Source organism: Urocitellus parryii, chromosome 1 (assembly GCF_045843805.1).
Source record: "Urocitellus parryii isolate mUroPar1 chromosome 1, mUroPar1.hap1, whole genome shotgun sequence".
Taxonomy (NCBI): Eukaryota; Metazoa; Chordata; class Mammalia; order Rodentia; family Sciuridae; genus Urocitellus; species Urocitellus parryii.
The window spans coordinates 282,547,624-282,575,131 of NC_135531.1; positions in this window are offsets into that span (position 1 = coordinate 282,547,624).

The window sequence follows — 27,508 nt, forward strand, 5'->3', positions numbered from 1 at the left end:
TCCCCAAAGGCCACATGCAAAAGGTGTCGTCACCAGCCTGTGGTGCTGTTGGGAGGGGTGCCACCTTCAGGAGGGGCCTACCAGAGGAAGCGAGGTCACTGGGCCTGCCCTGAGGGGGGTGGCGCCCTGGCCTCTCCCTTGTCCTTCTTTCTCAGTGGCCACGGCCAGCAGCCTTGCTCCCCTAGGTGCTCCTGGCCTGAGGTTCTGCTGGCCACGGGCCCAGAGCCATGGGACCTATGAACCCTGGCCCAGTAAGCCTTTCCTCCTGGTGTCTCCGAGCTGGCCGAGGCTGGACCGCAGGACACTCGCTCCCTCAGCTCTCCGACAAGGGCACCGTGGGCTCTGACTCCAACAGCTGGGTTCCTGGGAATCTCCTGCCGAGTGGAGAGGACACCAAGCCGGAGCCCCGCTGTGCAGGGGCGGCTCGCGGGGACCCTGCTGGCTCCACTGTCATTTCCTGGGCCTCTTGCCCTCCCCACCCCTCCTGCTGCGCCTCTGCCCAAGCCCTCCACCCCCGGCCCCTGCTAAAGCCCCCGCCCCAGGAGGAGCTGACTGCCCTACCTGCTGCAGCCGGAACTCCTGACCACGAGGCCCAGGTGGTCCCCGGCTGCCTCCTGGCCCCTCCCTCGGCCCCCTCCCCAGGTTCCAGTGCGCTCACCTCACCTCTGCTTGCTGGGTGCTGAGCTTCCACGGCCCCTTCCCACCTCCTGTCTGGAATCTGGGGGCTGCTGGAGGTCTGCATGCCTTCCCAGCAGCGGCTCTGCTCAGGGCCACTGGCCATCGGTCTCTCTCAGGAAGACCCTCCAGAGCTGCTACCCCTTGCTCCTCGGACACCACCTGCCCATGGACATAGTCCTTCTCACTGAGTGCGCTCCTGGGTTGGGCCTGGGAGACTCCTGCTCCCTCCCAGAGTGGACACTGTCCAGCCTAGCCCCTGTCTGGGCACCACCTTCTCCAAGGAGGGCCGTTTCCTGCATTCGAGGTCCTGACCTGCCAAAGCTCTGGGTTCGACACGTGGCCCTGGGAGGGGGCTGTGGCTGGGCACAGGGGAGCACCTTCGGCCGGGCTGGAGCCTGGTTCTGGCTCCTGAGCGTGGGAGCTGAAGGAAAGCCCTAAGGGTGGTGCCTGAGGTTTCCAGGACCATTGGCGCCACCCCTGTGGCCATGGCCATGCTGTCCATGCACCTGCCCCTTCTCAGAGATGGACCTTGGCCACGTGGGGCCTGGGCGGCGCTGGGCACTTTACCTCCACCTCCCGGCTGCAGTGACCAGGGACCATCCTTGCCTCTGTGCAGGACACTCTGTAGTGGACTCGTGCTCGGGAGCTCCAGAGGGATCAGGCTGGACGTTCCTGCACCCCCATCTGCCAGTGCCCCAGCCTGTTCCCCAGCCCCACCCTCAGGCTGCCCCCAAGAGCTCTCCCTCCGTGGGTCTCTCACCTAGGAACCCTGCTTGGGCTCTGCCTCCTGGGGATGCGATGAGGACCTTTAGCTGAGATGTGCCCTGTGTCCTACAGAGGCTGAGCCTCGAGCTGAGGGGCTGCGTCCCACAGGGCAGCTGCGGAGCTGGGGCAAGCCCGCTGCTACAGCAGAGCAGCACCGGTGACGAAGGGGTGGCTGTGCCCATGTGCGACAGACGTATCCACAAAAGTGGGAACGGCCCGCTGCCTTTAAACCTGTGGCCAGGTGTGACTCCCTGGGGAGGGGGCTCTGCTTTTTATTGAAGCGTCACGAGTTCCTCCATCACCAGTCAAGGGGTAGGAAAAGCTGGAGTGACCCCACTCAGCTTCTGGGCTCCTGCCCAGTCCTCCAGCACTGTCCCCTCAGTGCTCACTGCATGTCACCTAGAGCCCGAGAGGCGACCAGTGTCCCTGCTCACACACCAGAGGAGAGGTCAGGGCAGCGTGACCGCCTGACCCACATCCTAGGCCTGTCTGGTCTGGGCTTGGCCTTCAGGCATGCCTGTCTGTCCATGCAGGACGAGAGTCCCACAGAAGCAGGCAGCCCACACAGGAGTCGGGCCCTGCCAGGCCGCCAGGCTCCATCGGGGTTTCAGTCCCACGGGAGACCTCAGCTGTGCAGAGCGCCAGGCCCCTGGTAGGTGGACAGTCCGGCTGAGCCCTGCTGATGCGCTTGCTGGGCCAGGGCCGCCCCGGGGGCGTGTTCAGCTGGGGCAGGGACAGGACAGTGTAGGCTGTAAGGAGCAGGTCCCAGCACTGTCCAGTGTGTGAGACTGGGGCCTTAGTGAGAGGCCCCTGGGTCTCTGAGGATTTTCCTAAGGGGGAGAGAAGCAGGGCTGAGCCTGGCGCCCACCCTGCCCATGGCCAGGGGCGCACCTAGGCCCACTCCTCAGGGCACAGCCGCCCTCCGGGTCAGGCCAGGCGGGCAGACAGGCGCTGCCGTTTCAGGTCATTCCGGCAGGATCGCCGTACCAGAGGGCGGGGGGCGCCTCCGCCTCCTCCTCCATCTCGTTCCCAGGAGGAGGCTGGGGAGGCAGGAAAGGCCTGGTCCCCGAGGTTGACCTGCTGACTCTGGTCCCCTGGGAGGGAAGTGGGAGGAGACCTGGAGGTGTGGCAGGGCCTGGCAGGGTGAGGGGAGTCCAGAGAGCACCCACAGCCCTCACTCTGCCACCAGACCCGGGGCCAGGCCTGGGCTCAGCCGCCTGCTGGTACCGGGGCTGGGAGTTGAAAGCCTCCGGAGGAAAGAGGTCCCCTGACCCTGAGCCAGGCCTCGGCAGGCAGGCCCCTCCGGGGCTCTGGGGAGAAGTGGGTCCTGGCCACTTCCAGCGTCCAGAGGCACCCACGAGCCTTGGCTGTGGCCCTCTCCCAGCAGCCGGCACCGGGAGGGGCTGGAGCCAGGCGCCTGCAGCTCTGGGAAGGCTCTGCCCTGATGCAGCGGGTTCAGAGGTGGCGCTCTGGGGAAGTGACAGGGTCGCGCGGGTGCGGCCTCATCCCTGGGTCTACCCTCTGATGGCTGGGCAGACTCCCGGGAGGGACTCGGAGGGGGAAGCCCGTCACTGGGACACGCCCAGAGGCCCCTCTGGCAGAGCTGAGCAGTTTCCTCCACGGAGCCCCACGGAGGTGTTCCTACCTGGGGACGGCCACCCATGGACAGCAGCCGCCGAACCCGTGAGCCACAGTCAATCTGTCCTCCTTCAGCTGCTCTTGCCAGTGTTCTGCTCTCAGTGACAAAAGGCTGACGGACACAACGTCTTTGCGTCCCTCCCTCTGCTGCTCTCGTGGTCAGCGCTGACCCTGCTGCCTCCTCGCTCCCCGTCCAGGCCCTTGGATGACGCTGACCCCCCAATAACCCCTCTCCAGGTTGCTGACTCCTTCCCATCTGCCCTGGCCCTTGCCATGGGAGCCACAGGTCCACAGGCCTGGGAACTAGGATGTGCAGCTGGTGGGGGTGGCCAGAGGCCCAGCCGAGAACCCTGCAGGCACGGGGTGCAGATAGCCTGGGGTGCAGACCGCAGCCACAACCACGCAGATCTGAAAACAGATCTTTCCTCTTGCCCTGCCTTGACTGCCCTGCCCACTGACACGGGCGCTGGGCGGGGAAGGCAGTGGAGGACCACCGGCCCTCCTTGCAGACTTCCCAGGCTGTCCATCACCCACTTCATGGAGAATGGCTCTCAGGGAACTGGTACCCTGCTGCGGGCCAGCCCTTCACATGGGCTCTGTGGAGGGGGTGGGAGCTGGCCCAGGAGGACCAGTGGCAGTTCTTTGGACACAGAGACAGGGCTGTGTTTTGGGTGGGCCGTGGCACAGCCTGGGGGAACCTGCCCTGCTGGGGTGGAATGAGCAGGGTGGGGCCTGGCCTGTGCAGACAGGAGTGTCCACCCCAGGTCCAGCGGAGAGGGACTGAATGGAGCCTGGTTCCCTCCACTTCCTGGGGGTTTCCCGCGGTGCTGTCTTAGCCTGGGCTGGCGTTTCCCGGGGAGCTGGTACGGGACGTCTTCCACCTCGCTCTCCATTTCTACCCCTCACCCAGGACACTGCGAGGGCAAATTCCTTTGAGTTTGAAGTTCTCAACCTGCACTCTGCAGGCATCTGTCCATGGGCTGTATCCAGCTGACGGACCACACTGGACAGTGCCCTGCCTTGAAGGGTCATAAGACGCCAATCGTGGAAAGACGTCCCAGTCCTCCAGGACACAGGAGCAGCCCTGGGTTAGCAGCTGGCTCCTGGGCCTCCCTGGCAGACGGCTGCCTCGATAGCCACAGGCCAGCAAAGCCGGAGCCAGCCTTCAGGGCGCAGACTCCACTGGCCACTGGGGGCTGGGTCAGGGCCCTCTCCAAGCAGCTGTGATGCAGGACCTGCAGCTGGCCAGACGGCTTCTGTCCCCAGCCCTGTGTCCCCATGATGGCAGTCACCAGGACCACCTCTGGGGGTCAGGCTCCAGATGCCCATTTAAGCTAGTTCATAGGAACAGGATGGGATGAGGCTTGGATGCACCCAGTGGGATCTTGTCATTTTGAGAACCCTCGCTCTCCATATGTCTTTCCCCTGGAGGTGGCGCAAGGTCCCTGGGAGACTCCATGAGAAAGTCATCAGTGCCTGGGGCCCTTTAAGGGCAGGATCTGGGAGAGGACAAGGACAGGGGTGGAAAGCAGAAGACATCCAGACAAGGCCTGTAGCTGAGCCGACACCCTCACACCAGGCGGCCTCTCCCTTTTGTTGAGGTCCGGAGACTGTGCAGGGTGTGGGCCTTGGGAGGCCCGGGACACGCCGGGGAGTCGGCCCTGCAGCTTGTGAATTCCTGTGAGTCTAAAGTTATTTTAAACTAGGAAGACTATAAAAAGAAGTCACGTCACTGCACTTAAGACACGAGGAACGTTCCCAGTTAATCCTCCCTCAGCCCGGGAGGCTGCCACAGCCCCATTTTGACAGCTGAGGAAACGCGCTTCCTGAAGCCAGCGACGGTGCGTCAGGCTGGGCACGGCCCGCCTGTCCTGGAGCCGCTGGAGGGTCCCCATCTTGGCTGCTGGCCAGGGCCTGGGGCAGAGCTGGCTGCAGGTCTGCAGTGCCCCTCCAGAGCCTGCCGCACCTGCGGGTCCCAGGCTGCCCCTCCCCTGATCCCCCACAGCAGTGTCAGTAACATTATTAAAAATGTCTTCCTGGTCCCTGCTCGGGGCTGGCGCAAGCCTAGACTGCCCAGAGCCCCCCGGGGTGTGAGCCCCCAGGCCCCAGACTCCCCGAAGGCCCCGCACGAGAGGCAGAGCCCTGGGGAAGTCAGGAGCCGGGGCCACTCTGCCTCGTCCTGCTCCCTGCGCTGGCTCGTGGCCCAGCTGTGGCCCGGTAGCCCCTGGTCGCTTGTCTTTGAAGGTCCCAGGGAAGGTGGGAAGGTGGGAGGTCCCCACTCTTGTGCGGGTTTTCAAAAGCCTTCCTGTGCAGGGTTCCAGGTCCCACGAGAGCGTGACCCGGTACAGTGGGCGCCATGGTGCTGGGCTCGCCCTGCAGGTGAGGCAAGGCCGCCGTCTCCTTCCCCGCTCGGCCCGTCCCTCCCTCCCTCCTGTTCTCCCCCTTGGTTATTCTGGATTGGCCTCAAAGGTGAGAGCCACCGGTTTCAGGGAGAGGCCGAGTCACCTCCCGTGTTCTCAGGCAGCAGTGTCCCCATCGGGGACCCTGGGAAGCCGCAGCTGTGCACCCCCCACACTGCGTGGATGGTTCATCTTGACCCACGCGACCTGCCCCCAGCGGAGGCTGAGGTCCAGAGAGAGAGGGTTGGCACTGGGGAGGAGAAATGGCCCTTGCCACGACCCCGCCTCAGGGCCCTAGCACCCAGGGAGAAGGGCGGGGCTGGGCCTCTCGCCCAGTGGAGGCTGGATGTGCTGCAGCCCAACCACCACGTGAGGTGGCACTGGGTGCACAGGTGGGGCAGTGGGTACACAGGAGATGGCAGTTGGTGCACAGGAGGTGGCAGTGGGTGCACAGGTGGGGCAGTGGGTGCACAGGAGGTGGCAGTGGGTGCACAGGTGGGGGCAGTGGGTGCACAGGTGGGGGCAGTGGGTGCACAGGAGATGGCACTGGGTGCACAGGTGGGGGAGTGGGTGCACAGGAGGTGGCAGTGGGTGCACAGGTGGGGGCAGTGGGTGCACAGGTGGGGGCAGTGGGTGCACAGGAGATGGCACTGGGTGCACAGGTGGGGCAGTGGGTGCACAGGAGGTGGCACTGGGTGCACAGGTGGGGCAGTGGGTGCACAGGAGGTGGCAGTGGGTGCACAGGTGGGGGCATTGGGTGCACAGGTGGGGGCAGTGAGTGCACAGGAGATGGCACTGGGTGCACAGGTGGGGCAGTGGGTGCACAGGAGGTGGCAGTGGGTGCACAGGAGGTGGCAGTGGGTGCACAGGAGATGGCAGTGGGTGCACAGGAGGTGGCAGTGGGTACACAGGTGGGGCAGTGGGTGCACAGGAGGTGGCAGTGGGTGCACAGGAGATGGCAGTGGGTGCACAGGTGGTGGCAGTGGGTGCACAGGAGGTGGCAGTGGGTGCACAGGTGGGGGCAGTGGGTGCACAGGTGGGGCAGTGGGTGCACAGGTGGGGGCAGTGGGTGCACAGGTGGGGGCAGTGGGTGCACAGGAGATGGCACTGGGTGCACAGGTGGGGCAGTGGGTGCACAGGAGGTGGCATTGGGTGCACAGGATGTGACAGTGGGTGCACAGGTGGGGCATTGGGTCCACAGGTGGTGGCATTGGGTGCACAGGTGGTGGCAGTGGGTGCACAGGAGGTGGCAGTGGGTGCACAGGTGGGGCAGTGGGTGCACAGGTGGGGCAGTGGGTACACAGTGGGGACACTGGGTGCACAGGTGGTGGCATTGGGTGCACAGGAGGTGGCGCTGGGTGCACAGGTGGTGGCACCGGGTGCCCAGATGAGGACACTGGGTGCACAGGAGGTAGCAGTGGGTGCACAGGAGGTGGCACTGGAGGTGAAAACTGCACCCACTTTGCAGAAGTTGAGCATGTGATCCACAGAGAACAGTGAGGGGCTGATGTTCCTGGGCCACTCCTGGGGACTGCTGTCCCAGGACGGTGACAGCTGGGGCAGAGCAGGCACAGGTGGCGTCACCACGCGAGTGTGGTCTCCTGCAGTGCCTGCAGCTCAGGCTGCCCATCTCGGGGTGGAGGGAGGACTCTCCTGCAGCCGAGCTTGCCCTGGTCTGGGCTTGCCACCTGGAGCCTTCTGCAGCAGGGCCAGCTTAGCCCCGCACAGGAGGCGAGGGGCAGGTGGCACAGATGGGCGGCTGCCATCCAGGCATGCCCAGGCCACTTGTCCACAGAGAATGGGCCAAGGGGCCTGGGCCTCACGTGGCTGGGGACCAGGGAGGCACTCGAGAGGGCTGTGGAACTAGTGTCCACTCAGGACAAGGTGACGGCCTCTGTGGACCAGGAGTCTGTCCAGCCTCGGGGCCGTGCAAGGAATGAGTGATGCATGTGAGGAGGAGCCCCCAGGGGGCCTGGAGAGACAGGGGCTGGGAGACCCCTGGGGACTTGCTTGCTGGGTGTGACATCTCCCCAACTCTCTAGTCACGCGAGACCTGGAGCAATGGGAGCAGCTCCGTGCGGCCTCAGATCCTCTCTCCCCGTCTCCACCTCCTGCCCCCACCCCCGTCACATGATGGGGACTTTGCTGCCCTGTGGCTTCTTGCATCTTCTGCGACAGTCCTTCAGTCCTGTCCTGCCCCGGGGACATCCGTCATGGAATGGTCTCCAGGTGTGCCCGGACACGTGAAGCCAGTGGCCCTGCTGTCCCTCAGTGCTCTGGGCTCACCCCTGAGAGGCTGTGTGGTCACGCCAGGAAAGACGGTGGTGCTGCCCGTCCCCCTCAGTCTTGCTCCCGGGACTGGCCACTGAGAACAGGGGGTGAGGCTCCCGGGCAGTCAGCTCCTCCCAGGACGAGGGGGACCTGAGCTCTCTGTCCCCAGGGGTGGCTGATTCCGTCAGCGTCTGCTGGACCCCAGACGGGCAGCTCCCGTCTCTCATGGCCTTTCCTCCTCAGTGCAGTCCCCGGAACAGGTGGATGGCACCAGCCACAGGGAGGAACCCACAGTAGGCCGGCTGGGCTCCAGCAGCACCCACACAGCCACCCCGGGTGACAGGGATGTGGCCACAGAGTCTGTGGGACAGCTGTCCTGGGACACTCAGCCTGGACACTCCTTCCCACCACAAACTCAACTCTGTCTTCCTTCTCTGCAGCCGAGAAATGGTCAGGCAGGGGACAGGGGTAGGGAGAGGAGGGCACGCAGGACACGGTCACTGGAGGAGCAGTCAAGGCACCTCCTGTTACTTGGATCTAAGAGGGAGGACAGCATGCCGCAGTGGCTCCCCCACACAGACAGCCATGTGGGCTGGGCAGTCCTGATGCAGGTGCTCTGCTTGGGAGGGCAGGAGCCAGGCCTCCCAACGTCCACCAGGTAAAGGAGCCAGGCCTCTGTGATCTCAGCCACCCAGGAGGCAAGGCCGGAGGGCGCAGGTTCAAGGCCAGCCTGGGCAACTGAGCAAATCCCTGACTCAAAAAGTAGATAGGGCGGGGTGCAGCTCAGTGGTGGGTGCTTGTCCCCACATGTGAGACCCTAGGTTCCACCCACCACCCCACAGATCAAATGAAATAAAATAAAGAGCCAATGTTGAGCACTGGCTCTCGGACACGCACCAGCTGAGAGGCACATGCTGCTCGTCCAGGAGCCACCAAGCTGTTAGCTCAGGCCCTGGTGCCCGGGCAAGGAGGGCTGCGGAGACGTCAAAACCCAAGAGCAAAAGCGTGTGTCCTTTGGTGGAGGAACACGGCAGAATGAATGTTCCTGCTAAGAAGGACGAGGAACGAGGGCCCTGCCCTGCCAGACGGCAGCCTTAAGCTACAGAATTAACATAGTGTGGCCTGGCCGGGACGAGGGACGGCCTGATGGATGGATGAGCAGCGCAGGTGTCCTCGGTAATTCACTGCGTTATTAAGGCGATATTTCACGTCAGTGGCACAAGGATTGATTATTCAATAAGTGGTATTGTGACATCTATCTGAGCCTTTGGGGAGAAAAATGAAGTTATAGTCTCTGTTTTACATCTTATGCCAGGTGGGTTAATGCTCAGGGTATGAATATTTAATGTTCACATCATCATGGGAGTGCAGAGAGATTTCTCAGGATTCAACAGATGCAAACCCTGTGAAATGCAAGATGAGCAGGTTTGACAACATAAAGATCTTGACGTCACCCCTCCTTTCCGCCGGCTCCGGGGACACAGGCTCAGACACATGAGCAGCCGGGATAGGAGAGGCACTGGTCCAGGGGGAGCAGGGGAGCCCAGCCAGGTCCCACCCCCACCTGCCTCTAGAGGGCAGAGGCGGGTGCCCCTGGGAGAACCCTGGATGGGCGAGGGCCGGGTTCTGGAACCCGCTCTCCTCTGGTAATGGGGCGAGCCGGGAAGGTCCTGCTGACACTGCTCCTCCCAGCCAGGCCCTGGGATCCCTCTGAGGGCTGACGGTAGGGGCCAGTCCCTCTACCCTGTGGAGAGCCCAGCACCAGCACTGCCGTCAGCATCAGAGGACAGGGAAGGGGTGGGTCAGATAAAGAAATGAGCCTTTAATGTGTGAAGTCACTACTGAGTCAGGACGAATACGAGAGCCAGATGTCCAGTAGGAGGACGGGCCCTCTGCCTCCCGAGCCATGGACACAGCTGCTAGCCGTCCCCTGCAGAGCTGGCAAAGACCCCTTTTGAATGACACTGGTGATAAGGGTTTGGCCTCTAATAGGCCCCTGGGCTCCACGGGTGGGCCGTGAGGGGGAGCTTTCCCCCAGGGCAATGCCTTCCCAAGCACCAGCCGGAGGCGGCCTCCACTCTCCACCTGGCTCCCCGTGCGTGTGTCCAGCCCCGCGCTGCAGTGGCCAGTCCCTCCTGCTGCTGACGTCACCTGCATCTGCGAGGTGGCTTTAGTGTGGGTCTTGACCCTTCACGCCTGCGTTCTTGTTCTTCCAGATTGACCTGGAACTTGTCGATTTCTGCAAAACCCAGGGGGATGGGACTGGGCTGCTCGGAGTTTAGACATTGATCGTGGAGACCGACCCTCCACCAAGGGAACCTTGCATGTGCTGAGACCTTCAGACGCAGATTTCCCGGGAGGTCCCGCACCACCTGAGGTCCACCCTCATCCAGAACGGCTTTGGTCTCTCAGATCGGGCCGTGGTTTCCGAGTAGAGGGTTTGTCCATCTTCTGTTGGGTTCATTTCCAGTAACGTGATGTTGCTGATGCTATTATAAATGCTGCCTTTGGCAGTTTGATTCCTCCTTGTTGGGAACTCACAGAGAAAGGCAGCTGCTTGTCACACTGACTCCGAATCCACGAGCTCCCAAGTTCAACTCTGAGGTGTACAGTTTGTCTTTCAGTTATTTTAGACTTGTAACTACGGGAATGGTCTTGTTTTCACCAGACCAATTGAGCTGGATTTCCGTGTGTGTTTCTGGCTTTGAGGATAGACTGAGGAAGCACTTCCTACACCAAGACGGTGAAAAAGGCCATTTGTGTTTCAGGGGGGCTTTTTGAGGCTTTAGAGTTTAGTACAGAGTATGCAAAGCCTCCTCTTTTCCAGAGGCCGTTTTTAAGTTTTAATGTGCTTCACTCTTCCTGCCTAAATAAATGAATTATTTTGAGTGTGTGACAACGTTGCTCTTGGGATTTTTCCGGATCCTCCGCAGACGTGACTAGAGAGTCGTGGTCAGGGTCACGACATCACGGACGCTCACGTTTATCAGAACTTCAGTTCACTTATCTTTACATGTGGTTTTCAGAAAGATGGAGAGTCAGTGGGGCAGGAACAGTGAAATGTTGATACCTATTGACTTGGGGTGACGGGCTCTTGGGAGTCCGCCATTCCGTCTCCTCACTCGGGTGCACATTTGGAAATCACCAACACGAAGACGACCTAGTCCCTGCCGCCTGTAGGCTCTGAATCTTTCTTTTAAAAGCCTTTCTTCTTATTGTTGAATAATAAATTCTGTGAATCAGCTCGTGCTCAGCACGTCGATGATGGTGCTACCTGTCTTCATGAACCGTAAAGCGGCAGTGCAAAGGTTGAACGCAGCCCTGTTCATTGATTTGTGTAAATGGAACACAAAAAATTCCTGAGTGCTTTTCAATAATTCATGGTTTTATCAACATGGAAATTCATTCAGTGCATCTCCAGGAGATTGCTGCACTCAAATGGACCGCGGCCTCCTGGGGACGAGGGGTGCAGTCCTGCCGTCCTAGGACCGAGTGTGCAGCAGAGGATGCTGCCTCAGGCTCTCCCAGGTGCCGTGTGGGCCACAGCGCTGTGCCTTCTGGGGAGGCCTGCAGGGCTGGCTCACACGGGTGCCCTGTCCTGACCCTGAGACACACTGACTGGGTGCAGCACCCTGAGGCTCAGGAAGGCCGGGCTGTCCTCCTGGCCCCCTGCTGGCTTGACTCTACAGCAGGGTCCACGGGGGCCTCAGGGTTTCCCTTTCCATCTGAGTCTGACACCAGGACCCTTGTTCAGGCCTGGGGGGCAGGGTGGCACGCTGGGAGCTCGTGGGCTCTTCATCTTTTCTGTTCCTTCCACGTGCTCTTGGGCGAGAGGCCTGCCACGCGCCTCGGAGCATTTGTGAGATGGAGTGCACACAGTGGAGCTGAGATGGAGTGCACACAGAAGGTGCACGTGGGGGCGCCCCGGGGCCCCTGCATTCACTGGCCTGGTGGTCCAGCTTTATGGCAACCCCAGGAGAACGTGGCCGAGGTGACACGGGTGGTGTGCTGCTCTGGGACAGAGGTGGGTGCTTGGTTTTCCGGGTCATTCCAGCGTCGGCTCCTCTGTCCCGGGGCATAGGGCTGCAGGTGGGCATGCCTTCCTTAACAGAGACCACCCCATGGCCGTGCTGGGCTCTGAGGTCGGGGGAATGTCACTTGGAAGTCTGTGTGGGCCCCACGGCCCCACCTCTGCCCCCCTGGTTGGGCCTCTCCTGGCGTCCTTGGTGAGGGGAGAGCCTTGAGGAAGAGCAGATGTCATGGCAGGGCTGGGGTCCCAGCAGGAGGGTGGCCAGGCCAGGCAGGGAGAAGCCCTGGTGCATCTGCGGCCCCGGGATGTTTGGGCAGGGATCCCTAATGCTGCTGTGGCCACGCAGGCTGCACAGGGAGAGCCACGGGGCAGGGGCCTGGCTGGATTCCTCCCAGGGACGTTGTGGAACAGCCGGGGGTGGGGGAGGGGACAGGAGGTCAGAAGAAGCCTGGGGCTGGCAGGACGTGGGAGTGGGGCTGCACCTGAACTCTCATCTGCTGGTGGATGGCCTTTCCACAGCTTTAAGCCACTTTTACTGCCACAGAACCTGCTGGAGCCCCTTCATCCTGTGTGTGTACCTTGACCAGGAGTTACACACTTTTATGGTTTGCAGATCTGCCCAGCTTGACCCCAGGGAAAACAACGAGTGGTCAGGACGCCCGACACCTGAAGCCCCAGTTCTCATTGGCCATTTTACCAGCAAATTTCTGATTTTAAGAACCAGTGTATAAGATTTTTGTGACTTTTTTTTTTTTGCATTTATGCTTCTAATAAAAAATTTGCTTTATAAAACCTGGACATTAGCCAGGCGTCGGTGACATTGACCCTCACGTGTTTACTCTAATCTGCTGTTTTCTTTTAACTTTGTTAACTTTTCTGAAGTTTAAAAGACACGTGAGATCTAATCAGCCAATATCTTCCTTTGTGGATTTTGGATTTCACGTCCTGATTATAAAGATTTTTCCTTTCCTACTATTTGAAAAATGCTTTTTATATATTGTCTTCTTATTGTCCATTGGGCCCTGCTGGTTCATAATCAAAGCTATTTAGATGCTGTATTCATCAGGACTTTGTTTTTGGTGTGCATGGGACCTAACAGTCTTCCAGGCAGGAATCCATTGTCTCAATGCTGTTTCTTGAGTGGTTTCTGCCCCGGTTTGGAATACATGTTGAGAATCTGTGACCGGCTGCTCTGTGGTACACCCAACCGCCTACCTCATTGATCACTTCTGTTTTCTTAGCTAGTGTCTAATTGCTTTGATTAATATTGCTCCGTGGTTTGATTTATGGACAATGAGGCATCTCCCACGATAATTCTCCAGGTTCACACTTGCCCTAGAGTCCTAGAATCCACTTTCCAAGAAAGCCTTCTCTTGCGACGTTAGTGGGAGTTGGCTGGATTTAATCAATAGACGGGGAGGCTTCACATCTCTACCCACCACATTTTCACCAGCAACAGCAAGACGCTTCTGGGCCTCCTCCAGCCTGCCTGCATGTCCTCGTTCACATCACGCTGCTCCTTGTATGTGTGTGGGGCTGGCTGACGGATCCTCGTCCAGAGATGGAGGCAGTATCTCCTGGGCAGCATTGTGCGGCATTGGGGGGGATTGGCAGGTGGTGCACACTGGATCCTGGCTCAGGGTGCAGCTGGCCTGGCTGGCCCCTCTGTGTGGTGAGTAGAGGCACCGAGCCCTCCTCCTGGCCCACAGCATTGGGTTATGGCCCGTCCTGTGACCTTGTTCACCTTAGGACAGGTTCCATCTATAAATACTGTCACACAACGAGGTCCTAGGGGTTGGACTTTATCACAGGAATGACCCCCTGACCCGACTGTCTATGAAAGAGCTGGTCCATAACCTCCTCCTTAGCCCTGTTGCTGCGGTTGGAAAGTGTCCCCCAAAGGCCTGTGCTAAAGGCTTGTCCCTGGTGCTGCTGGGAGGTGGTGGGGCCTTCAGGCTGAGGGGCCTGATGGGAGGCAAGTATGTCCCTTGGGCTGGGGACCGGGGCCGGCTGTCTCTCTCTCTGTAAGGGCTTTTCTGAAGCCGTGGTCTCTGTGTCGTACTCACCTCATCCCCGGCCCTGAGACAATGGATCAAATGACCAGGCGCCAAAATAAATCTTCCTCCTTTTACGTGTGGTCATGTGTTTGCCCCAGGGTTGGAAAACTGACCCGTCTGCTAAGAGAAATCATTGAAAAGAAGCTGGCAAGTAAGGCCTTGGAACCCTCTGGGTGTCTCCGGGGACTGAGGGCTAGGCCTCCCAGGACGCTGCTGCCTCAGGGGATGCGGCTGTGTCCACGACACCTGCCCGGCTCCCCCCTTCCCAGGCTGCCCCACAAGCTGCTGGCCAGCCAAGGCTGCTGAAGGCCGTGCTGGCCAAGTGCTGCGTTGGCCTCTAGAAGGGCCTCCAGGGTGGACCCCATGACAAGGGGCTTGCAGGTCCCTCCCTGCAGTCGCACCCCACTTCCCCGTCCCCTCGCACCGTCCTCTGCCTCCTGGGCGCCACCGTCACTCTCTTCCCGGGGAATCCCAGGGCTCTGATGTCCCGGGTCACCCCTCCCCTCCGGGATCTGGGGCCATGGGCTTGGCCACAGCGAGGCCCCCTGGTGCTGGCCCAGGCTGTCAGAGGAGCCGAGGTGGCCGGCCCTGCAGCCCTGGCCCGAGACCTGGAATGCTGTCCCCTTCCCCTGCTCCCGCGGCCATCGGCAAAGAGATGCCCCATGGCTCCCACTACCTCGGGGCACTCCTGCCCTGGGCACCGTCCCCTGTTCACACAGCTCTTTGCCCAAAGTGTGAGAGCCCCACAGCCATGGGGGAGAGGGAGAGCCTCCCCCTCCCTCAACCCTCTCCCTGGGTGCCTGGGTCCCCACAGTCCCTGCTCTTGGCTCCAATGCCAACTCTCTGCTCTGTGGCCACCGTCTTATGCATGTGTCACCGGTTCTCCTGCTCCTGGGGTGCAGGAGACCCCTTGGGGTCACTTCTGCCCAGGTGCAGAATCCAATTACCTCTCCTCCCGCGCACCGTCGTCGGGAAATACGGGCTCAGGGTGCTGTGAACAGACCTCTGAGGAGCTCCCAGGCTCCTGGGCCTGGGAAGGCGGGTGCTGGGTCCAGGTAATGGAAGCACCTGCAAAATCAAGTGTGCTTGAGGGTGAGTCGGACATCTCTGTCCACTCAGAGGCCCTGCCCTCGCCACCCTCGAGTGGACTTGATTCACCCTCGTCCTGCACCGGGATCATGTTCTCCTTCCTTCCTTCTGTCCACAAACATTCACTAAGTGCCCACAGTCCTCCGGATACTCTGCCGGCTCTGCACACAGTCGTGAACAAGACCCTCCCACCCCGGAGCTCCCTCCATGAGCGAGAAACACACTCCTGTTAGTCGGTCACTTCTGCAAGAGGCCACCAGCGGATGACCACACTGCCTCAGACACCACAAAGGCCCCTTCCCGCTCGGAAGGGCAGCGTCTGATGATGGGGTTGGTTTTCTGTCCCCTTGACCGGCTGCAGCTACACGGCTGGCTGGTTCCACTCGTCTCTGGGTGTGTCCGCCTGCAGGTGTCTGCGGAAGGGGAACAGCTGAACCTGAGGACCTGTCAAGAGAGGGCGCACCAGTGTGGGGCGCGTCCAGTCCCAGAGGCCTCGGCAGAACCGAAGGGCGGGGCAGCGGAGCGTCCTCTCTCTCTCCAGGTGAGCTGGACGCTGGCCTCGTCCCCTCGGGCTGAGATGGGCAGTCGTGGCAGCCCTGGCTCTCAGAACTACACCCTGGCTTTCCTGGGCCTCCAGCTGACAAGGGACAGACCAAGGGGCTTCGGAACCTCCACAGTGCCATGAGTAAGTCCTCGTGGTCAGTGTGTGTGCGTGTGTGTATGTGCCCCTCTCTCTCCCCCATTGGTTCTGTTTCTCTGGGGAACACTCATATCTGATATGTATCTCACTGGGCTGGAATCATGGCACTGGCAGGATTATGTTCCTTCTGGGGCTGGCATCAGTCCATTTTCTCTTGCTATAACAAAATACTTGAGGCTGGGTGCTTTATAAAGAAAAGAGGTCTATTTAGCTCACAGTTTTGGAGACTGAAAATCCAAAACCGGGCTCGTGGTGGATGGCATCATAGAGGTAGGCGTGAGTGGGAGAGAGTGGATGGTGAGAAGGGTCAGAGGGCCTCAGGCCAGGCTTGCTCTTTCTCGACAGTCCTCTGGTGGGAGCCAACCAGGGTCCCAGGAGGGTGTCACACAGCGAGCAGATCACCCTGCACCAGGTCTCACCTCTCCACACCTGAGCCCTGCCAGCCCCAGCAGGGCTGTGGGGAGGCTTCCTGGCTCCTGCGGGGGGCCTCCAGCTGCTGCTCTCGCTCCTCTGCTCCGTCCTCCCTGCTCACAGCCAGCGTCTGACCTTCACCCTGACCTTCCTCCTGAGCCACCTCCCTCCGGCACCCTTTGTCCTCCTCTTGCATGTTTAAGGACTCCTGTTCATAAGTTAGGGCCACCAGGTCACTTGGGGACTCTGTCTGTCTCAAGGCCAACTGCTGAATGTCCTGAGCTCCGCATCGAATGTAACCTGATGTGGCCACCTGTCTGGCCCTCGGGATGTGGACATCCCGGCACACGGGACATGATTGTGAAGAATGCGCAGGAAGCAGTGGACATGTGGCGTGACAGAGGGCCTGGGCTCTGGCTGAGGGGCCACTGTGGCCTTCTCGGGGAGACCAAGACCGTCAGCTCCTTCCCTCCTGGACGAGGTCCAGGGTGCCGGCAGCCGGTGCTCCAGGGGGGCACAGCACATGTGCTGGGCTGGGGTCTAGGGCACTGCGCAGCAAGGGAGGGCCAGGCGGGCAGGCAGGGAGGCCTGAAGGCCACGGCCAGCGCGTGGCAGTCTCCCGGAGTGTGAGGGAGGGTCTACCTATGGCTCGGAGCAGGAGGCTCCCCTCTCTTCTGTGGCTGGGCAGGCCCAGGTGACGGGAAGAAGGGCTGGTCACAGACGCAGACAGGCCTCCGCCAGGCCGGCTGGGAGGTTGGAAGAGAGGACATGTGTGGATGGGAGGTGACGGGCCAAGGTGAGCCCGAGAGACAGCAGGATGTGCAGGGACACAGAGGTGCTAGAGGGCAGGAGAGGGGACGGCACCCAAGGTCCCTCCTCAGCTACCCAGACTCCCCAGAGCTCCTGGTTCTCACCTGTGGCTCCCCAGGGTTCACCTGTGGTTCCCCAGGGCTCACCTGTGGTTCCCAAGGTCTCACCTGTGGCTCCTCAGTTCCCACCTGTGGTTCCCGAGGTCCCACCTGTGCTTCCTGAGGTCTCACCTGTGGTTCCTGAGGTCCCACCTGTGCTTCCTGAGGTCCCACCTGTGGTTCCCCAGGGCCCACCTGTGGTTCCTGAGGTCTCACCTGTGCTTCCTGAGGTCTCACCTGTGGCTCCCCAGGGCTCACCTGTGGTTCCCTGAGGTCTCACCTGTGGTTCCTGAGGTCTCTCCTGTGGCTCCCCAGGGCTCACCTGTGGTTCCCGAGGTCTCATCTGTGGTTCCTGAGGTCTCACCTGTGGTTCCCGAGGTCTCACCTGTGGTTCCCGAGGTCCCACCTATGGTTCCCGAGGTCCCACCTGTGGTTCCCGAGGTCCCACCTGTGGTTCCCGAGGTCCCACCTGTGGTTCCCGAGGTCCCACCTGTGGTTCCCGAGGTCCCACCTGTGGTTCCCGAGGTCCCACCTGTGGTTCCCGAGGTCCCACCTGTGGTTCCCGAGGTCCCACCTGTGGTTCCCGAGGTCCCACCTGTGGTTCCTGAGGTCTCACCTGTGGTTCCTGAGGTCTCACCTGTGGTTCCTGAGGTCTCACCTGTGGCTCCCCAGGGCTCACCTGTGGTTCCTAAGGTCTCACCTGTGGTACCCGAGGTCCCACCTGTGGCTCCTCAGTTCCCACCTGTGGTTCCCAAGGTCCCACCTGTGCTTCCTGAGGTCTCACCTGTGGTTCCTGAGGTCTCACCTGTGGTTCCTGAGGTCTCACCTGTGGCTCCCCAGGGCTCACCTGTGGTTCCTAAGGTCTCACCTGTGGTACCCGAGGTCCCACCTGTGGCTCCTCAGTTCCCACCTATGGTTCCCGAGGTGCCACCTGTGGTTCCTGAGGTCTCACCTGTGGTTCCCAAGGTCCCACCTGTGCTTCCTGAGGTCTCACCTGTGGTTCCTGAGGTCCCACCTGTGGTTCCTGAGGTCCCACCTGTGGTTCCTGAGGTCTCACCTGTGGTTCCTGAGGTCCCACCTGTGGTTCCTGAGGTCCCACCTGTGGTTCCTGAGGTCTCACCTGTGGTTCCTGAGGTCCCACCTGTGCTTCCTGAGGTCTCACCTGTGGTTCCCCAGGGCCCACCTGTGGTTCCTGAGGTCTCACCTGTGCTTCCTGAGGTCTCACCTGTGGCTCCCCAGGGCTCACCTGTGGTTCCCTGAGGTCTCACCTGTGGTTCCTGAGGTCTCTCCTGTGGCTCCCCAGGGCTCACCTGTGGTTCCCGAGGTCTCATCTGTGGTTCCTGAGGTCTCACCTGTGGTTCCCGAGGTCCCACCTGTGCTTCCCGAGGTCTCACCTGTGGTTCCCGAGGTCTCACCTGTGGTTCCTGAGGTCTCACCTGTGGTTCCTGAGGTCCCACCTGTGGTTCCTGAGGTCCCACCTGTGGTTCCTGAGGTCTCACCTGTGGTTCCCGAGGTCCCACCTGTGGTTCCCGAGGTCCCACCTGTGGCTCCCCAGGGCTCACCTGTGGTACTCAGGCTCCTGAACACGGAAGGCAAGGTCCGCGAGGAGGGCCCTGCTGTGGATTGGCAGCCGTGCCCTGGCGCCCTGTATGTGCCCCAAACACGGCCTGTTCTAAGCGGTGTGTGCGCTGGGTGAGGGCTGCGGCGTGCGCACCATCCCTAGGCAGGTGGAGTGCATTTCTAGAATCATCTGCTAGAGCAGCCGGTGCTTCCAGAGATGTGTGACTGGATATCCCCAGATCAGGTAACTGGGACAAGCCAACAAACCCGTAAGACCATCCAGAATGCCCCGCTGCCATCTAGGAGCTGTCAAGGCCACTGCTTCATTGACAGAATCCCAAAGGGCACTGGGATTCAAGGACCCTTCCTGGCTGCTCCTATTACCAAGGTTGAAGGGGGGACGTTCTCCAGAGTCAGTACCCGTCCCCGCCCTCCGGGTTTAATTGCCAACTGATTCCTTAGAAAATTGAGTCCCTATATGACATTGCTTCATGCACCAGTGGCCTGGGAAGAGCCGGCAGGGACCTCCACAGGCCGCAGAGCCTGGCTTCAAGCTGTGAGCGCTGTATTGGAAAAGTTTCCAGTCGAGATTTCCCCTTTTTTGTGATTTTTGTTGCTGTTTCATTTTGTGCCCAAGCCCTGGGTTGACTCAATACACGTGGAAGCCAGGACTGAGGATGTCGAGTTCCCTCGGCCGGCCTGCAGCTTGTTGCCCTCCATCTTTCCACAGGCCCAGCGAGGAGCAAGCCTGAAACGCCGGTGAGCGGAGGCTGGCCAGCCTCCAGCCTCCAGACTCCAAGCTCCAGGCTCTAGCCTCTAGCCTCCAGCCTCCAGCCTCCAGACTCCAGACAAGCTCCAGGCTTTAGCCTCTAGCCTCCAGGTTCTAGCCTTCAACCTCCAGCCTCCAGCCTCTAGATGGTGCTTAGGCCTGGGGCGGTCACCTTTGTCCCTGGGGTCTCTGGTCCCATCTGTGAGTAGGGGCTTTGCCCTGAGGACCTTCAGCGTTGATCTTCCAGGATTCCACCTGGAGGGACTGCTACCTGCAGGAGGAGGCTCCTGCCTGTGCCCAGAGTGAGAGGACAGTGCTGACAGACCCAGGCTTGCTGTGTGCTGGCTGAGGGCGTGGCCAGCTGGCCTGCTGTCTTCCATAAAACACACGTTATGCTGTGACTTTCCAAGTCAGAGACTGCTGCCGGCTGCCTGGGCTGTGGGCACGTGCTGCGCAGCCCGGTCCTCCTCCTGCCTCTGGCCGGGAGAGGACTGGGCGCCCACCTCTGGAGAACAGGTGACCAGGGCCTTCCTCCCCCCACCAGGAGGCTGGGAGGGGAGGCTGCAGGCTCAGGATGGGCTTCCAAGGCCGGCGCTCTGCTCCTGAGGACGGCTGGGCAGAGCCCCCAGAGGACAGCAGACACCTGCCGAGGGGCGAGGCCACTCCCGAGGGCCAGGCACTGGCCAGACTCACTGCCCTCCGTGCACTCCACCTGGTGGGGGGCAGGCCGTCGGCTCCCCTACGGACGTGGGAGGGATCACGTGGGGCTGCTTCAGGCTGCTGGGCTTGGTGGCAAAGGCCAAGGGCACTGAGGCCCTGGCCATGCCACCTGCCAGGTGCCCTCCGTCCTGGGCCCTGCGCTCCTGTGATGCCCCCAACTTTGAAGTGTCCCCAGCTGTCACCCTGTGAGTGTCTCCTGAACATCACTTTCCTTTGATGGCCCTCCCTCTCTGAGGGGGTTGCTGGCCGTCCCTGGCATGGCTCCTGTCCCCTCCCGTCTTTATTTCCCTGGACTGTGGCCTCCCCAGGGTGGGAGCCTGTTGTGCCCACTGGGCACAGCGTGGCCCGGGCACCTCGTCTCTGGAGCAGCTGCGGCCCCTCCTGCTGGGGAGCCCTGCCCGTCCTGGGGCCCAGCTCTTGCCCGAGGCTCGCTCCCTTTCCTTGCTCTGACCAGCAGCACCCCGACCCGTAGATCTGCTCTCTTCCTCGGTGTCCATCTTCTCAGGGATCCCTACTGTCCCCTGGGGTTGCTGCCCTGTTATCTACCTGTCCCCAGGTCCACCCCAGCTCTCCTCGGGGCCCAAGTACAGTGTGAGGTCGCCGTCTCTGGAGCCTCCAGGCCTGAGGCGCAGCTGGGAGGGGTGGAGGCTTCCGGAGCTGGACGAGGGGAGGGAGCCGGTCGCTGGGCTGTGCCCTGGAGGGTGCTGGCCTGGCCTTCCCTGGCCCCCAGAGGGGAGCAGCTTCCTATACCACCTGCTCCCGCCATGGTGGTGCTGGGGCCACGCTGGTGCTGGGACCACGCTGGTGCTGGGGTCACGGTGGTGCTGGGGCCACGTGGTGCTGGGGCCATGGTGGTACTGGGGCCATGGTGGTACTGGGGCCATGGTGGTACTGGGGGCCATGGTGGTGCTGGGGCCACGTGGTGCTGGGGTCACGTGGTGCTGGGGCCACGTGGTGCTGTGGCCATGGTGGTACTGGGGGCCACAGTGGTGCTGGGGGCCACGGTGGTGCTGGGGCCACAGTGGTGCTGGGGGCCACATGGTGCTGGGGGCCATGGCCGAAGGCAGCCTCTGAAGCTGCGCGTCCAGGCGAACCTGTCTGAGTCCAGGCCTCCCTGTGTCCTCTGAAGTTGTCTCCTCAGGTACTTTGTCACAGAGCCGGAGGCTGACGACCATACTCCCCACCGCCCTGCCCACGGCCGTCCGCTCCCTGGCTCTGTGGGTTGCTCCTCGGGGACCTGAGGGGACCCACATGTCCTGTGTCTTCCTCCGCCTGGCTGTTTCACCTTCGCCATCTCCTGAAGGTCCCTTCCTGTGGTGGCAGGTGGCAGAGTCCCTCCCTCTGAGGTTGAACCACAGTCCACTGTGCGTTTGGACCACGTCTCATTCATCTGTCCTACTGGGTGACGCTGGCTGTGTCCCCCTCTGTGTCCTGTGGGCCGTGCTGCTGTCCCCTTGGGTGCCCGAGGCTCTGCCTGGTCCCTGCCCCCGGGGCTGAGAGCTCCCGAGGAGAGTGGCGGGGGCTGACCAGTTCCATGCCTCGGGTTTGAGACACTGCCCCAGTATTGTCCACGGCAGGAGAAACAGCAGCCCCGGGGCGTCCTTCAGGGAGCCGTGGTCAGCGCAGCACTGGGCGGGTGCATCTGGGTCCTTTTAATGTGGTAACAATTATCTAAACCTTCCCCTTGGCTTCTCAAGGTCGTGATGTTGCCACCTGACACGCCAAACCAGTCTGGGATCCTCTTCCTGTCCTTCCTTCCGGAAGCAGCTCAGCGTGTGCAGGGGGACGTGGGGACACGTGGCTCCCTTTTCCACAAGGCTTCACGCTTTAGGAAGCAACTTGATCTCTAGAGAAGAGGCCCGCCTGTCACAGGCTCCACAGACACAAGGGCCGGGGCGCAGCCGCACACTCCCCGGCCCTGCAATCCTCGCTGTCCCCTTCCCAGGGACGGTGGTGCTGGCAGCGCCTCTGATCCTACGTGACACACTGTGGCCGTCACCACCTGACTCTAGGTAGCGCATCTCGAAGACTTGCTTACACCTGGCGGTAACGGCCACCATGCCCGTCCTAGTCGCCGCCCTGTGCACCACTATTTATAAGTCACGTTCTGGTTTTAACGAGGACCGAGGCTTCCAGCCTGCTGCCTCCTGGGCAGGGAGCTGAGGGACAGGAAGGCCTCTCTGGGGAAAACTGTCTCGAAATGCAGCTTTAAACAACTTTCTATTGAAATGGAATCAGATGCAGATGGTGCGGGCGTGGCCAGTGTGCGGTCGGCTGAGCGCGTGGAAAATGGCGTTGCTGTGGCGGGGGGACCTGGTCAGATCCCAGAGCTGGGCACGTGGGGAGGGCCTGCTGCGGGTGCACAGCTGAGAACCCCTAACCCTCACCTGCAGCCCAGCTAGTGTAGCCCGGGGCTGTGGGAGCTGCGCGGATGGGATCTGGGACGTCTTGGAAGGGCTCCCAGGGCCAGGGCTGGGTGCTGGCTGAGGGAGGCAGCCCACAGTCAGTGTCCCCACCAAGAACTGCCCTGGAACTTGCTGCTGGGGCTGTGAGGACGCTCCTGGACCGCCCAGGGCACTGCCCTCCTCCATGCACGTAGCCTGGGTGGCAGTGAGTGTGGGGACAGGTGACCTCCGGTGCCTCTCCTGTGCACCAGTTTCCGTGAAGCTCCTTAGGCAGGGAGCCTTGGGCAGCTGGGCAAGAGCACCGATGGGCACCCGGGAAGCTCTGCAGGGGATTGTGACCCAGAATCCTCCCACTCTGATGCCTCCAGCAGGCTCCCGGCCCCATGAGGCTGTGCCAGGAGCTGGGGAGGGCCAGGCGCCTGCGGTCTGTGGCCTGGTCGCGGCCTGGTCATGGCCCTCTGGCCCCACCACACCCTGGCCAGGCCTGGCCCCCTCTGCTTCCTGAGACCTCAGTCTGGCCCCACCCTCCCTGTCTCCAGCTACACTGCCCCACCCACCGTGGTCCTGGGCTGCCCTGGGCTGCTGCACCCAGGCCGGTCTCCTCCAAGCTCAAGAAGCGCTCTGTTGGTTTCCTGGTGTGTGCGTGTGTGTGCGTGTGTGTGTGTGTGTGTGTGTGTGTGTGTGTGTGCAGCGGGTGTGTGTGGGGGGGGGTGCTTGTATTTAGGCCAGGATTCCCCAGAAATTACTAAAAAAAAATCAAAGAGCATTTTGTGATCTGGTCAATGTCTGCCCAGTTGCCAGGGGGTCAGAGTTGCAGCACCCACTGGGGGCTTAATTTGGAATGTCCAGGGGGTCTGTGGGGTTTGGGCAAGAGGACCTTCAGCAAAAGCTGCTCAGCCTGGGCTGGGATCTGGAGCAGAGATGGACTTAGGGTCAGCAGAAGGGGCACCCTGAGCAGCCCCTGATGCTCTGGCCCGGCCCTCAGGGCTCAGCATGGGCTGGGATTATGGGGCCTTAGGTGGGGGGCCAGGGAAGTGGGCCTCGGGGCAGAGGTGCTCAGTCACATGCGGGTAGAGAGAGCAGAGCTCAGGGCCAGGGCTGGAGGCAGGAGGAGCTGCTGGCCACCCCGGGCACCACCCCAGGGACCAGGCTTACGCTGTGGGCCATCCCTGGCCTCCTCTGGTACCCTCCTCTATTTCTTTCTTTTTGGAAAACGCAGGACATTTGGAGGCCCAAAAGCCGGCAATGGAACTGGTCAAGTGAGGACCCCTTGGCCCAGCTGTGGGGATGCCAACCACAGAAGACCCAAGCTCAGACCAGAGCCGGTGGCTGATTCCAGGGTTCATCCCTAAGCCCTTTGGCCTCTGCCCTCCAGGGCATCACTTGCCCACGCCCTGAGTTGACCAGCATGGACTGAAACCCACCATTTACCCACTGTCCTCCTACATGGAGGGGACCCGCCCAACAGCACCCGTGGGAGGAAGGCTGTGGTCCCAGCTGGAGGTGTTGAAGGCCTTCCCTGGGCCACTGAGGGGTAGCACTGGGCCCAGCACTGGGGCTGAGACCCCCTTGAGAGTCTGCTTCTCTTGGACGGTGGTGATTGGTCTTCCTGGTCTCAGAGGGGAAAGACGTTTCCATATACAAAAGCCCCCCACCCCCAGGGACATGGCTCCCTGAATCCCAGACTCTATCTTGGTGACCAGGGACCCAGAGACCACTGAGGGCACAGAAGCCCAAGCACGTGCCTGGGCAGTGAAGATGTGGTGAGCCAGGAGGTGGGGCAGCAGGCGTCCAAGCAGGCAGTGAGGGCCAGCAGAGGCCATGCCCCCCCTCGCTTGTGGAAGCCAAACCTTTCCCCCCAGGCCACTGGGCCCCCAGAGCAGCTCCGCCCTGAGTTCCTAAAGGAGGGATCCCCGTGTCCTGCCTCTTTGTCTGTTTACTGAGGTGCTGGGTTGAGCCCCGGGCCTGTGCAGGCTGGGCCAGCCTCTACCAGCGGAGCTACGTCCCAGCCCAGTGCCCCTTTCATCTCTGCCCCTTGCTCCACGCTCTCCAGGGTGGGAGGCGGTGTGGACAGAAGGGCCTTCCATTCCTAGGCTCTGCACAGCCCCCACAGAGACGGGCTCAGGTCTGCTCTGGACTGGCTAAGTGCGCTGACTCTGACCAGCGTCCCAGGCTGTGAATTTTAGAGATCTGAGGAGCGATTTCTCCTGCAGAGGCGGAGCGTCTCATAAACGGCATACATGCAGGGGTTTGGGGCTCCTTTGGAAGGGCATGGGTGGGCTTCCGCTCTGCACTGTGACAACCTCATTCCTCCACTACAGTGTGGTCGAGCTCAGATGACAATGACAAGTTCCTCTGAAGCCGTGCCAGGATCGCACTCTGTAAGCAAATGTCTACAGAAAGGAGAGAGTGACACTCGGGCTGAGGCAGGAAGGTGAGCCACGGCTGCTGGGGACTGTTCACAGGAGCAGGGGTACAAGAAGGACAGCTTGAGGCCAGGAAGTCCCGGGTGAGACCAGGACCCTAAGAAGACCAGAGTGTGGGCAGCGCTGCCTCCCGCGACCCCAGCGCGGAGCCTCTGGAAGGCCTGAGGGCCTCGAGGCTCCCCCAGATTGCGGCTTGACAGATCAGAACTAGAAAGCACCCCAGGAAAGCCCCCAAATGAGTCACAGCTGCATAAAAGAAAAGGAAACAAAGATCCAACGCTCTTACGCCCGAGGCCTGGTGGGATCGGCAGCGCCAGCCGTCAGTGCCAGGGCACTACATGTGAATGCATAAAGACATGAGCCAGGATGAAGAGAAGGAGCCAGCACAGCGTCCAAGGGCCCTGGTGGGCAGGCCAGGCACCAGGTGGAAGGTCACCAGGCCGAGGACCGTGCTGCCAGGCCGTCCAGGTGGCCCGGTCAGTCTGGGGCACTGGCTTCCTTCTTCCCTAGAAAGGGCTCTGGCCTGGTCCTCCCGTGGGCACAGAGGGGCCAAGCCACCTTCACTAGCACCAGTGCCAGGTGGTCTCCAGGGTGGTTGCAGCGGGGCTCCACCTCCTGGCTTGGCTGCAGGGTGTGAACCTCCGCGTCCACCCAGCGTGGCCCCTGCTCAGCAGACAGGCCACGCCGGGACTGTGGCTGGCTGGTGTCGTGGCTTCCTGCTAGTCCTCAGGGTGTGCTGGGTCCACGATGGCTGGTCAAGACGCTCTGGCTGGAGTTGAGCGTGGCTTTGTTCCCACTCATAGGGATCCAGAGCCAACCAGGCACGCTGCTCCCAAAGACCCTGGGGGACATCTGTCCTCACCTGTTCCCTGTCCATCCCCTCAGACCTTCCTGACCTCAGCCCCAGGTCTCCAGGCCGAGGAAGGAGTGTGGGCAGGTCCAGAGACACACACGAGGTCGGCTGGGAATGGTCAGCAAGGGCGAGGGGCCCACTGATGGTCATGGGTGGTCCTCCCAGGCTGAGGGAATGGATGGTGGTCCACAGGGTGGCTTTGGGGGAGTGTCACCATCTTCTCTTGGCCACCTGGAGGGTAGGCAGCACCCAGCTCTCAGCCTGGTAGCTCGAGAGCAATAATAAGATATGCCGAGGCCTCTCTGGGCCACTGTAGTCTGCAGGGTGGCTCTGACCCAGGGGGGCCTCCACTCCTTCTTCACTGTGGTTCCTGGGATGTGGGGAAAAGAGCTGGCCCGGTTCTCCCTGTTCTGGGAACACCCTGAGGGGCTCTCCCTGCAACAGCACACACGGAAGGAATTTTAAAATCAATGGAATATCACTTTACATTTTCTTGAATTTAATGTTTGCAGATTATGTGATTGGTGTGTATGTTTTTTAGAAAGCTTGAGAGGTATAGGTCACTTAAAAGGAGCCAAGCAAGGGCTGGGGCTGGGGCTCAGAGGTGGAGCGCTCGCCTAGCGTGTGTGAGGCCCTGGGTTCAACCCTCAGCACCACATAAAGTAAAATAAAGACACTGTGTCCACCTACAACTAAAGAAAGAAAACGCCAAACAATACCATCCCCCACTCCCTCTCCTCACGGGAAGTGCCTGAGTGTTGCCCCTGTGCATTAACTGTTCTCCGCACAGGGGCAGGTCAATGGCAGCCCGCACCCCAGCACAGGAGGGATCAAGGGCAGCCTTCACCCCAGTTCAGGAGGGGCCAAGGGCAGCCTGCACCCCAGCTCAGGAGGGGCCAAGGGCAGCCTGCACCCCAGATCAGGAGGGGCCAAGGGCAGCCTGCACCCCAGCTCAGGAGGGGCCAAGGGCAGCCTGCACCCCAGCTCAGGAGGGGCCAAGGGCAGCCTGCACCCCAGCTCAGGAGGGGCCAAGAGCAGCCTGCACCCCAGCTCAGGAGGAGGTCAAGGGCAGCCTGCACCCCAGCTCAGGAGGAGGTCAAGGGCAGCCTGCACCCCAGCTCAGGAGGAGGTCAAGGGCAGCCTGCACCCCAGCTCAGGAGGAGGTCAAGGGCAGCCTGCACCCCAGCTCAGGAGGGGCCAAGGGCAGCCTGCACCCCAGCTCAGGAGGAGGTCAAGGGCAGCCTGCACCCCAGCTCAGGAGGGACCAAGGGCAGCCTGCACCCCAGCTTAGGAGGAGGTCAAGGGCAGCCTGCACCCCAGCTCAGGAGGAGGTCAAGGGCAGCCTGCACCCCAGCTCAGGAGGGGCCAAGGGCAGCCCTCACCCCAGCTCAGGAGGAGGTCAAGGGCAGCCTGCACCCCAGCTCAGGAGGGGCCAAGGGCAGCCTGCACCCCAGCTCAGGAGGAGGTCAAGGGCAGCCCTCACCCCAGCTCAGGAGGAGGTCAAGGGCAGCCTGCACCCCAGCTCAGGAGGAGGTCAAGGGCAGCCTGCACCCCAGCTCAGGAGGAGGTCAAGGGCAGCCTGCACCCCAGATCAGGAGGAGGTCAAGGGCTGCCTGCACCCCAGCTCAGGAGGAGGTCAAGGGCAGCCCTCACCCCAGCTCAGGAGGAGGTCAAGGGCTGCCTGCACCCCAGCTCAGGAAGGGCCAAGGGCAGCTTGCACCCCAGCTCAGGAGGGGCCAAGGGCAGCCTGCACCCCAGCTCAGGAGGAGGTCAAGGGCAGCCTGCATCCCAGCTCAGGAGGGGTCAAGGGCAGCCTGCACCCCAGCTCA